General features: G+C 43.4%; 1 protein-coding gene across 2 annotated transcripts in view; it reads right to left on the bottom strand.

Annotated features, from left to right (window-relative positions):
• The window catches only part of ROR1 (receptor tyrosine kinase like orphan receptor 1), a 263762-nt gene that overhangs the window by 88078 nt on the left and 163549 nt on the right, over window positions 1-12135 (bottom strand). The window lies entirely within an intron of this gene.

Here is a 12135-nt window from a genome sequence, read left to right as displayed (position 1 = left end):
CTTTTTTAGTTGCTGGTGGCGGAATAATACAGTACTACATCCAGTATTCTTGACAAGAAAAACAACATGTTACAAAGCTGCTGAAGGTGTTATCAAATAACATTTCGAAGGGGCTTGCTCCTGTCAGCCCATGCTCACAGAAATAGCCATTGCTTATGCAAATAATCCCACTGAATGATTGAAGTCAATGAGACTACTTGTGAGAGCAATCTGTACTCACCTAGGCAAGGGACTGATCTCTGTCCGTCTTTGAACATCTTATCTCTATCCGTGCTTTGAAATTAATTGCTACTACTAGTTTCTACTATCATTTTATAAAAGAAAAGGCTATAGATATGATTTATGCTGCAGGGTCAGTCCGACATGCCTTCATTTTTAACACTGTGCATGTTTTTAGTAATCTCAGCGCTTTCATTTATTGCTACAAGACTTAGTATTTATTTGTATTTTTTTAAATCTTATCAGTGTGCACAGCAGCATTACATGGAATCCTGCTAAAGAAAACTGACATCTCAGTTCAGTCCTCATACTTGTGTTAGAAACACACCCCTAGTACGAACACAGATGTTTACATTACATTTTAAAACAATGAAACCCTTTTTAAAATGTGTAAACTCCATTGCAGTACCGTGAATCTATTGGCCACCACTGCCCAAATGATCCAGGGGGCAGAGAATTACGTCTATTTGGAGACTACTCTTTGATTCCATCTGTACAAGTCCAGAAGCAGGATCGGCACTCTGTCATGGCTGGCCCAGAGTTTATGAGGCTGCTATAGCTTTTAGCTAGCACAATCACATTGTTTAGCTGAAGCATTAGAGGATCAAGTTTTTAGAGCCAGAGGTCTAGGTTTACAGCTGATAACCCATGCAGGAATGGGGGGAGGTGTACTGGAGTGGGACTGAGTTAATACTTGCAGGAACACCACAAAATGAAACTGAATTCAGCTTCACGTTCCAAACTGAAACACAGGACATTTCCAGAATAAATAGTGGAAAGTAAACATGATTTCTACATTTCTTGAGTTTTAATACTCTGCATTCATTGTGCACCCAACGCTTCAGCTGATTTGAGTAGGATCACTGAACAGAAGGCAGAATCAGAAAGCTAAAATATTGTTAATAATATAAATATATTTATTTCAAAGTATATGATTTGTATTCTGACACTGCCCTATTAACATGTTCCAAGAAATGAAAACAGAGGATGTCATCTATATCTAGAAAATAATTTCATGGATAAAACTGTGTTGGCACTCAGATACTTAAATCTATTCTACTTTTATTGCATCTGTTAAGTGGCTTTTTATTTAATAAATTATATACATAAACTCATACAAATGCATGAAGTAGTAAGATCTGGCCACTACCCTTTCCTTATAAAAGCCCTCTTTCTTACAAGCCCACCTGGTAGCACTGCTTATTTAAGTGTCTGTCAAGCATTTCCAATGTAAACACAATATTTGAAGGCATTATAAGTCATCCATTTTCAGGGGGGGCTAACCTAGATATACAAGATAGAAACACACTCATGTGGGCCAGATCCTCAGCTGATGTAAATTGGTATAGCCACCTAAATCAGTAGAGACACATCTGTTTACATCACCTGCAGTTTTAGCCAGGCACGTACATCCTTGTGCACTCTTAGCTAACGTGTGCGTGCTCACGCATGTATGTGTGTGTGTGTGCGCATGCGTGCACACATGCACAAATGAAATAAATTTTTTCCCCAGGGGCGTAGACAGCCTTTGCAGGCCCCTGGACAAGTTTGAGGGTGGGGCTCAGCTTCTGCTCCCTGAAGGGGTGGGGCCTCAGGTGGAAAGGGCGGGGCCAGGACAGCCAGCCCTAAGTGCCATCCAGAGTGCACCATTCTGGCTGGAGCACACCATGCCAGCCCCCAGGCAACCCTGAGTGCCTCCCAAAGCATGGTGTGTCCCCCTTCCCTCCCCACCAGCCCTTAGCACTGCCCAGAATGTATGGTGCTGCACTCTTGCAGGGATTTAAAGGGCCCAGGCCATTGCAGCTGCCTTTGAATCACCTGGCCCCAGGGCAACCATCCCCTTTACCCTCCCTTCCCTGTCAGCCAGCTTGATTTTCCCATTGACGTGTCATACTTCCCAGTGCCACAGACTCTGAAGCTTGAGAGATTTGCCTCAGAATGCCATAGCGGATCAGTCTGAATTTCTTGGATTTTTGGGGATTAAACCTAATCTTGACTTTTTTCTAGACTCTGGTGTTATTCACATTAATACTCAGATTTAATAATCAATTGTCATATATACCTACCATGCCATACTGATTTTAGGGACAATTTCTCTGAGTCTCGTATGTTTCCCAAATGGTAATCTGTCTTGCTGAGTTAATACAATGCCAAACCACTGACAACTGAATAAACCCAACATGGTCACCATTCAGCTCCCTGCATTAACTAAACTATCCAGGGAGCATTAGATCGGAGGCTCAAATAGATTTAACGCTTTTGCAGAGATACATGAACTTGGACCTTGAGAAGGATTAGTTCTTGGTTTTCACGGCAATGGCTGGGATGCGGTTACAACTGAGGGGCCGAGCTTGAGGTGAAAATGGTCTCTGTCTCCTGCTCAGGGGAGCTCCATGATCACAGCAGCCTGATTTTCAGGCTTGGGTGCTAGGCCACATTGCAGCTGTTTTGTGGCAGGCAGGGGCAGATGAGAGTATTGCGGGGCACAGGGAGCAGGGCCTACTGAAGCGCGGGGCCCGGGGCAGAAGAATTTCGTGCATGCGCAATGGCCACAGCTGACAGGTAGTAGCGCATGCGCGGGTCCTATTGAAGCGCAGGGCCCGGGGCAGCCGCCCCGCTCGCCCTGCCCTATATCTGCTGCTGGTGGCAGGGATCTGAAGCAGCTCAAAAAGAAGTGGGAAGAGTTGAAGAAAACAAGCTACTCTCTGTGCCCCCCACTGTCCCTTGGGTCATCTGCTCAGAAAGTCTAGAGGCTTCTGTAAGCTTATGGCTTTAATCATGTGGACTCACGTGCAGGAAATAAAGACAAAAGCACAGGGGCTCTTATACGAGGATGCTCTCTAACATCCTATCCTGCAATTGGTGCTTATATGTGGGTTGTTTGAGGGGTTTGAGGTGCTTTGCTTCCCTCATATCTACATCTTATTCCTGAGGAAGAGGACATTCAGCAGCAACATCATTTCAGATGTCAGCCCTTCGGGCACCAACCTGACAAGGCCTAATATCTCCTCAGTTAAAGATATCCTGCCAGACAAGAAGAGACCCCAAAGGAGAGTCTGCATCAGTGACATCATTTCTAAGGAACCCCACTGGAGTAGGGCAGGGGGGAATTTCCAACTGTATTTCACAGAGAAGAGATGGGCTAGTAGGTCACAGAGCATTAGTGGGTCAGTCACACTCCTTTGAGAGCACAGAACAAGTCTTGTCTCATGCCAGTACAAGCAGGGCAGGCTGTATCACTAATATGCAATTTTAAGTATTGCACATACCAGAGTCTGAGTTTTATAATACAGGCAAGCACTGAACAAAACATTATTAGACAGGATTGTGTGAGCCTTGCATTTCAGAGCATTAGAGGGGAAAAAAACCAAACACAACAATCAACCCATGAAACTAGGGGTCATATGAAAACTGATCTCATCAATATTATCAGAAATACTGATGATTCCATCTTACTGTGCAGCAACGAAATAAGCAAACCGAAATGATTTCTGCAAAAAGAGCAAACTAGGAAAAAAGCTTTTGTCGGTTATCCCAGAAAGAACTACCTCAGGTTGAACCTCTCTAGTCCGGCACTCTCTAGACCAACATCATCCATGGTCCAGCAAGATTTTAGTTAGGTGGATATCTGCTTATCCGCCCATGGTCTCATAAAGTTTGTTTACAGCCACCAGTCCTGGCACTCAGTGTTGTGAGTGGTTATTTAACTCTAAATTACCCCTAAATGAAGCAAAATGCAGGACAATGTAGCACTTTAAAGACTAACAAGATGGTTTATTAGATGATGAGCTTTCGTGGGCCAGACCCACTTCCTCAGATCAAATAGTGGAAGAAAGTAGTCACAACCATATATACCAAAGGATACAATTAAAAAAAATGAACAAATATGAAAAGGACAAATCACATTGCAGAACAGAAGGGGGATGCGGGGGGGTGGGAAGGGGGAGGAAGGAAGGTAAGTGTCTGTGAATTGCTGATATTAAAGGTAGGGAGAGTGGGATGTTTGTGAGTTAATGGTATTACAGGTGATAATTGGGGAAACTGTCTTGGTAATGGGTGAGAAAGTTCAAAGTCTTGTTAAGTCCTTGTTGGCAAGTGTCGAATTTTAACATGAATGACAGTTCAGAGGATTCCCTTTCAAGTGCAGATGTAAAAGGTCTTTGTAGCAGAATGCAGGTGGCTAAGTCATTTAGAGAGTGTCCTTTCTGGTTAAAGTGGCAAGAAACTGTTTTCTCTTTGTGATCTTGTCTGATATCTGTTTTGTGGGCATTAATCCTTTGGCGAAGTGTCTGAGATGTTTGTCCAATGTACATAGCAGACGGACACTTTCGGCACATGATAGCATAGATTATATTTCTGGATGCGCAGGAATATGTGTTCTTGATCTTGTAACTCACTTGGTTAGGTCCAATAATGGTATCAGCAGAATGAATATGTGGACAAAGCTGGCAACGGGGTTTGTTGCAAGGGAAGGTACCAGGGTTGGTATTAGTGTGGTATGTCCTGTGGTGGTTGGTAAGAATCATCTTGAGGTTAGGTGGTTGTCTATAGGAGACTATGGGTCTGTCTCCCAGAGCCTCTTTGAGTATGGTATCCTGTTCCAATATAGGCTGTAGTTTATTGATAATGTGTTGGACAGGTTAATGTCTCTTAAGACTAAGAGCCCAGGAAGCAGTGGAAGTGCTGGTAATGCTGCCAAGTGTAAGTATGTTTTTTTATGCTTTATCTACTTGTTTCCTTGTTCCAATACAGTAAAATTGTGTAACAACACTAAGACTTTGTTATGAAGAGAGCTGATATGCTTTTGCTAGGTATAGGCTTATATGGTATATCAGAACACTCCTATATTATTAAACAGCATTGAAAGCACTGTTCCATTTATTCGCCTTGGTGAAATAAAAAGAGAAAGACTCACTCACTACAATTCTGACCTCCCATGGTTCAGCAAATTGTCTGGTTTGGCAATGGTCAGGTACCGAGGGTGCCAGACTAGAGAGGTTCAACCTACATAAACCTGGGAACACAGGAATTGCCCTACTGACTCAAATCAGTATGCTTCATCTAGTCCAATATCTTACTGTTGACAGTAGCCAATATTAGGGATGTTAAAAGACATTTAATGAGTAACCGTATAACCTCAGGGTGGGCAATAATTTTGGCAGGGGGGCCACTTCATGAATTTTAGTACGTGGTTATGGGTTGGCTGTGACTCAGGCAGAAGGGGTGGGGCAGGGCTCTACAGAGTGAGACAAAGAGTATGTGAGTGTCAAAGAGATAGACTTTGTAACACAGATTAAGTGTGCATGGCACTGTTTGTGTCAGTGACTGGGAGGGTGTGACAGTAACACAGAGTTTGTGCGCTGTTTACTGCTGGAAAGGTTTCTGAGATAAGCCATGTACTATTTCTTTAAGGGAAATCTGTCCTGCTCTGTGTCCTCCCTTCCCCACTCTGTACTTCTCTGAGTCACTCACTATCCATGCTTTGGAATGGAGTAGCTCCACTGTGCCTCTCCCTCTCCCCAACCCCTGCCATACAGAGATGGGGTGCAGGGGCAGGGGAACACTTTGATTTCAGCTCTCCCCTCTGCTCTCCATGCCCCTCCCCACTCTGCACAGTTAGCAGGAAAACCCTGGGAGCAGCTTGGTTGCAGGAATGAGCAAGGTGGGGGGAGGGACAGCTGAACACATGCTGGCTGTAAGTATGCACCCTCCACTAATAAGGGTTGCCAGGTGTCTGGTATTCACCCGGAGAGTCTGGAATTTTCGCCTCCTGTCCGGTAAAAAAAAATTCAGAAAATACCGGACCCCTAAAATGTCCGGTATTTTCTGATTTTTTTCCCCGGCCAGGAGGTGAAAATACCAGGCACCTGGCAACCCTACAAACACTCAGTGCCCGGCCTCCCCCACCCCCGAGCCCTAACACCCCCAGCCCCCATGCTTACCTGGTTCCAAAAGGCTGCCAGCACAAAATGGCTGCCGGCCAAAAGACCAAGGGGAAGCAATGACTCCCCTGGGTCTTAGTGCTCAACCTCTCCCCTGTTCCTATCCCTGCACTCACTCTTAAAGGGGACATGCTGTTTTATTCTTCAACAGAATTTTTTCCCAGGGTTTTTTTTGAGGGGGGATGGGGAGTGTTCGGTATTTTTGTTTCAACCACCTGGCAACCCTACTGCTAATCAACTAGGCAGGCTGGAGAGAAATGTATGGTGGGCCTGATTTTGCCTATCCCTGGTGTAACTGCTAAAAATCTTAGTGGCACACACACTGCGGGCTCTGCAGTATAAAGGTTAAATAAGCTTCAAACTGCAGAGCCCACAGCAAAACCTCTCACGGCAGAGCCCACAGCAAAAAAGAGAGGCTGCTGGCTCTCTGAGGAGAGGGAGGAGGCTTCACTGCTGCAGCGATGCCACCTTCCCTGGGGAGCAAAGTAAAGTATAACCAATAGCATTAACTGAAGAACATCAGCTTATTCATTAATCAGTTAAACTCTACCATCCCTAGTAAATATCAAGTGCTTCAGGGGAAGGTGCAAGAATACTACAGGAGACAGCTGTAGGATAACCTGCACCCAGCAAGAACAATATTGCTGATATAAGTTTAAAAATGAGATTTTAAAAATAATAGATTTGGGGTTCCACCTATTCCAATTCTGATGTTCAAGCACTTAGGGTTCAACTGTTCAAACTTTACTTCACAGCTCTAAAGGCTAGAGATGTACATTTTTAATTAAAAAAAAAGAGCCAAGATTCCATAATAATAACCTTATTCCAGCAGCTGCAGTTTTAAGAAAACACTAGATATTATTAGACTTGTAATGAAATTGCAAGAGTTGGCAACACTAAGTTTCCTCCTAATCCCCAGAAAATATATAAACGGTTGGTGGAGAACAACTGCTCTAGGTCACATTGTTAACTAAGCTTGGGCCTGATATTGCCTTGAGTGTGATGAGAGATACATATTGCTCCTGTACAATTGGTCATTAGGGGTAGCATGGCTATTGCCTGCAATGCACGTACAGCACTGAGCAGTGTCTTCATCACCGTAATATAAACTAGGCAGAATCCAGCTGGAAACTTAAAATGAAGCTGGGGAGCCAAAACACTTCTAATGGCTCAGATTTATTCCTTTATGTGTTGGTCCTTGAAGGGAAAAATGAACATAAAATTTAAAGCTTTGACTCTTCTAAACTGATTTTTCCTTGTAAACTTTTTTATTTGTTCTACAAAAAAACCTGATGTCTCCCATTTCAAATGAAAATAAATGCTAAGCTATTGGATTTTCCACAGGCCAGAAATTCAATTTTTTGGATCAGATGTACTAGCCCCCCCCCCCCTTTTTTTTTTAAACACAGAGCTGAGATTCTTCTATAAGCACATAACTTTTGGAGGCAGGGCATTCAGAAAAATATCAACTATTCCAACACTAAAGCCATGTCTATACTGATAGAGAAAATTGATGTAAAATATGCATTTCTAGCTACGAGAATTGTGTAGTTGTAGTAGATATACCTTACATCGATTTTCTGGGGTGGCCCCACAGCGGGAGGTCAACAGGAGAAATGCTCCCGTTGACTTCCCTTACTCATTGCAACTGCAAGGAGTACTATGGTCCATGGGGGCGCCATCAGTATTCAATTTAGCATGTCTTTACTAAACCCGCAAAACTGAACACAAGAAGATTGCCTGACACACTATAGATCTCCACAGCAGTGAAAACAAGCCCTGAGATTTGAAACTCAGATCAAACTTGAGAGTCATTTGGGGATTAATGCAGTAGCTTTAAAGGAGGAAATGATAATTTATTTGGAAACAAAATAGTTGAGGATAATTGGGGGGAGAAGTAGTTTTCTCCTTCTGGATGCTTGCCCCTCAGGGTGATGCGATTACAGAAGAATCTCAGCTCTTATTTGAAAAACAAATGTGATCTAAGTAGATCTGATAAAAAAGTGAAATTTCTGTTGTGGGAAAAATCCCAGTAGTTTAGCATTTATTTTCATCCCAAATGGGAAACACCAAAACTTTCTGTGGAATGAAAAAGTTCAGAAATAGTCTACAAGGGTCAAAACAATTTAAATTTTTTGTTCAAAACATTTTGGTTGTATTACCCCAAACTGAAAATTACAATGAAATACAGTCTTTTTTCATGAAAAATGTCTATTTTGACAAAATGCCATTTTCCAACATGGAAATGTTTCAATGAAATTATTTTGACAAGCTGCAGTCAGTCATTGCATTTGCAAAGAAAAGCTCACAAACGTGACCCCAGGCCAGCAAACAGGCTCAAAATTCAGAGGGGGGAAAAAATCCCAAACTGTATTAATTTTAACCCCTCCCCCCCCAAAAAAAACCCAACCAAACAAAAACAAAACCCATGGCTTTGAAGACCATTTCTTTGTTGTTTCGAGGCCTGAATTGTGCTTTTTCAATGCTTGGGGTTGGCCGACTCTGTTAAAAAATAGTTAGGACCAGGGTTGGTGACAGCTCCAAATTGGCTTTTGAACAACAATAAGTAAAATCTGAAAAGGTGGATGGGCTTCCTGGAAGGGCTGTTGCTGCCCTGGTGATGGTCCCAGGGGTTCTCAAACTTCATTGCACTGTGACTCCCTTCTGACAACAAAAATTGCTAAACAGCCTCCAAGAGATGCAATCAGCGCCTGAGCCTACCAAAGCCCCTCTACTCTGGGTAAGGAGCCAAAGTCTGAGCCCTTTTCTTGCCATTTCAACCAGAAAGGACATTGTCTCAACGACTTGATTACCTGCATTCTGATTCAAAGACCTTTTAACACCAGACTTGAAAGAGAATCCTCTGAACTGTCATTCATGCTTAAATTCGACACTTTACACTTAGGTTTAAACAAAGACATTAATTATCTTACCCATTACAAAGATAGCTTCCCCAATTATCACCTCTAACATCATTAGCTCACAGACATTTACCTCCCCCCCATCCCCCTTCTGTTCTGAAATTTGATTTGTCCTTTTCATATGTGTTCATTTTTTTTTAATTGTATCCTTTGGTATATATGGTTGTGACAATTTTCTTCCACTATTTGATCTGAGGAAGTGGGTCTGGCCCACGAAAGCTCATCACCTAATAAACCATCTTGTTAGTCTTTAAAGTGCTACATAGTCCTGTTTTTTTATTCAAATTGGTGATCTACAATGAAAAGTGTTGAAGTTCATTAGCATAGCCCTTAACATCTAGCACCTCCCCTCCCCCCGTGCTAGCGTTACACACCTCTGAGAATAAGGCTTATTTTCTGAAAGGCAATATTTCTACCTCCAAGCATTCTATAATCATGCCTCACTCCACAAAACTCATGAGATTGGTTTAAAACTCAACAAGATATATGACATTTTTGAGGGCTTTTTAATATTTGCCCTCTGGCTTTTGAGACTTTGGGGGCACATTCCATTCATGTTTTTAAGCTTTGCTCAACCACCAAGAGGGCCAGAAACTCACTTTTAAAATGAAGGCTGAGATTCTCTAATAATCATGTATCTCCAGGATCGGGGGCTTTACGAACTCCACCAAAATATCATGAAATTCACAGTAAAAATGGCAAGAACTGGCAACGCTGATTATTAAATCAAGTTCTGACTTTTTCAGAGATTATCCAGATAACATTTTCCATTCTGCAGCCCTAGGCAAAACCTCCCATTCATCTCTCTGGGTACGTCTACACTTGCTCCCTAGTTCGAACTAGGGAAGCAAATGTAGGCGACCGAAATTGCTAATGAAGCGGGGATTTAAATATCCCACACTTCATTAGCATAATCTCGCTCATACACTATTCCGCTCGCCAGCTGATTCGAACCAGGAAGTGCACTCCGGGATACTTTAGTTTGAATCAAACCCCTTGGTTCGAACTAACGTTACTCATTTTACTGGGAATGCATTATAAATCTGCAAGGCGTGTGTTACTTGGCCTATCTGCCTGTAACGACAAGAGAGTTGTGTAAAGTCAGTGATGCTAGGCTCTCTCCAAAGGACAATTTTGTTTGACCTTTTTGTTTGACCTGAGAGATGTTTTAGCTCATCTCTTGGGTGGTTGCTTAGCATTGACTTAACTGTAAGCCAAATGTAACAAGACATTTCTGCCTTTTGGGTCTTTTGCTTCCTGGGTCAGTGTAAAATGCTTCAATAGCGCTGGAAAAAAGTTACTATTTATGAACTATATATTACCACTGTTTTAAATAAATATTTTATCTGAAGGAAATGAACATGCAGAGCAGCTACAGATGGTGGGAATACACAATTGTTTAGTACATACATAAAAAACAACCAGCTAAGAAAGTATTCCATAAGCATGGTATAATACAACACTAAGGTCTTACTAGGGAAACCAGGGTTGCTGTAAATCAAGATGGGGAAAGAGAGATCTACCATCCCACCTTGCAAGACACAAAATATTTTAACCTGTAGGCCATATTTCAAAGATGTGCTGCTTAGCCAGTTTCTAATGGAAGGCAGTAAACTCAGGCCATACCTACACTACAGGTTGTACCTCTAAAAAAACAGCGTTGTCTGGTCCAGACTACGGATGCTCTTGGATCAGAGAGCCTGAGAGCCTAAGGGCAGGAGGGACAGCCAGGGTTGAGGAAAACAGGGTCAGCACTCAGCTGCTGGCAGCATATGACTGGGGCTGGAGCCTCCACGGCAACCCATGGCCGGAGTCCCCTGGCAGTCCCCGGGAAAGGGGGGTAGGGCTGGAGCCCCAAGACAGCCCCATAGCGGTGTGGGGCCAGAGTCTCCTGACAATCCTTAGGCGCTTTGGGCCAGAGCCCTGCAACAGTCCTCTACAGCATGGGGCTGGGACCAGAGCCCTATGGTAGCCCCTGGGAAAGTGGGGTAGGGCTGGAGTCCCAAGGCAGCCGACAGTACCATGGGGCTGGGGCCAGAGTCCTCTGGCATCCTGTGTCAGCCCAGGGCCAAAGCCCCACAGCAGCATGGGGCAGAGTCCTCTGGCAGCCTCCAGAAATGCAGGGCCAGTGCTCCTGCAGCAGCCCCCTGGAGCGGGAAGCTGGGACCAGAGGCCTGCAGTAGCCTCTGTGAACAGCAGGAGCTGGAACCCATTCTGCTCAGGGAGCTGGCAGCAGCTGGGCAAGCAGCCCAACAAGTTTGAGGAAGAGGGCCGCCTGCCAGCAGCATGGGCTTGGGGGCTGGTGGCAGACCTCCTCTAGTTTGACCAGGGAGTCCAACCTGTGGTTAGCTTAGCACAGCTGTGCCACTGTAATGTACAACTTGTGTAGACTAAATAAAATAGTCTGGCAACGACCTCCTTGTCGTCTGGCAACGACCTCCTTCTAGTTCACCTTACCCCATAGAATCAGTAGGAAAAAATCATTCCTCTAATTCTATCTATATTCTAGAAATGATCAGGGAATAACTCAGCCTCAATGTACCCAAGATCTAAGCAATGATGGGGATTCCCAGGTACTGAAAACTTTCCAGGAGTATCTAAAATGAACAAAAGGACATAAGGGAGTCTAGAGACTGAAAATTCATCAACCACTCAGTTATTTTAATATTTTTCATCGACACAGCTGGCTCCAGAAATTTGCAACATCTCACCAAAAACAAACAAACAAAAAAAAAACCAACAAAAACCTTATGCAGGGGAATATTCCCACTGAACTCAAATGAATCACTAATATGCATAAGATCACTCTTGCAGCCGTCACATCATCTGTGTTCAGAAGAGCATGTATCCATGCATATGGGGTGTACTATTAACAAAATTAATAGTTATAGGTTTGGAGCTTTACAGTCCACCAGGTTAGACATATTTTTATAATTATGCTATCACCATTATTAACAGAGCTTAGGCTCCTGTGGCATGCATTTGTTGGAATTTGAGGTTCCTGAGGCATTCATTGGATGATGTTAAAGATTTCTAGGGCTCAATATTCCCAT

Source organism: Pelodiscus sinensis, chromosome 9 (assembly GCF_049634645.1).
Source record: "Pelodiscus sinensis isolate JC-2024 chromosome 9, ASM4963464v1, whole genome shotgun sequence".
Classification (NCBI taxonomy): domain Eukaryota; kingdom Metazoa; phylum Chordata; order Testudines; family Trionychidae; genus Pelodiscus; species Pelodiscus sinensis.
This window is presented reverse-complemented; position numbering and strand designations above follow the sequence as displayed.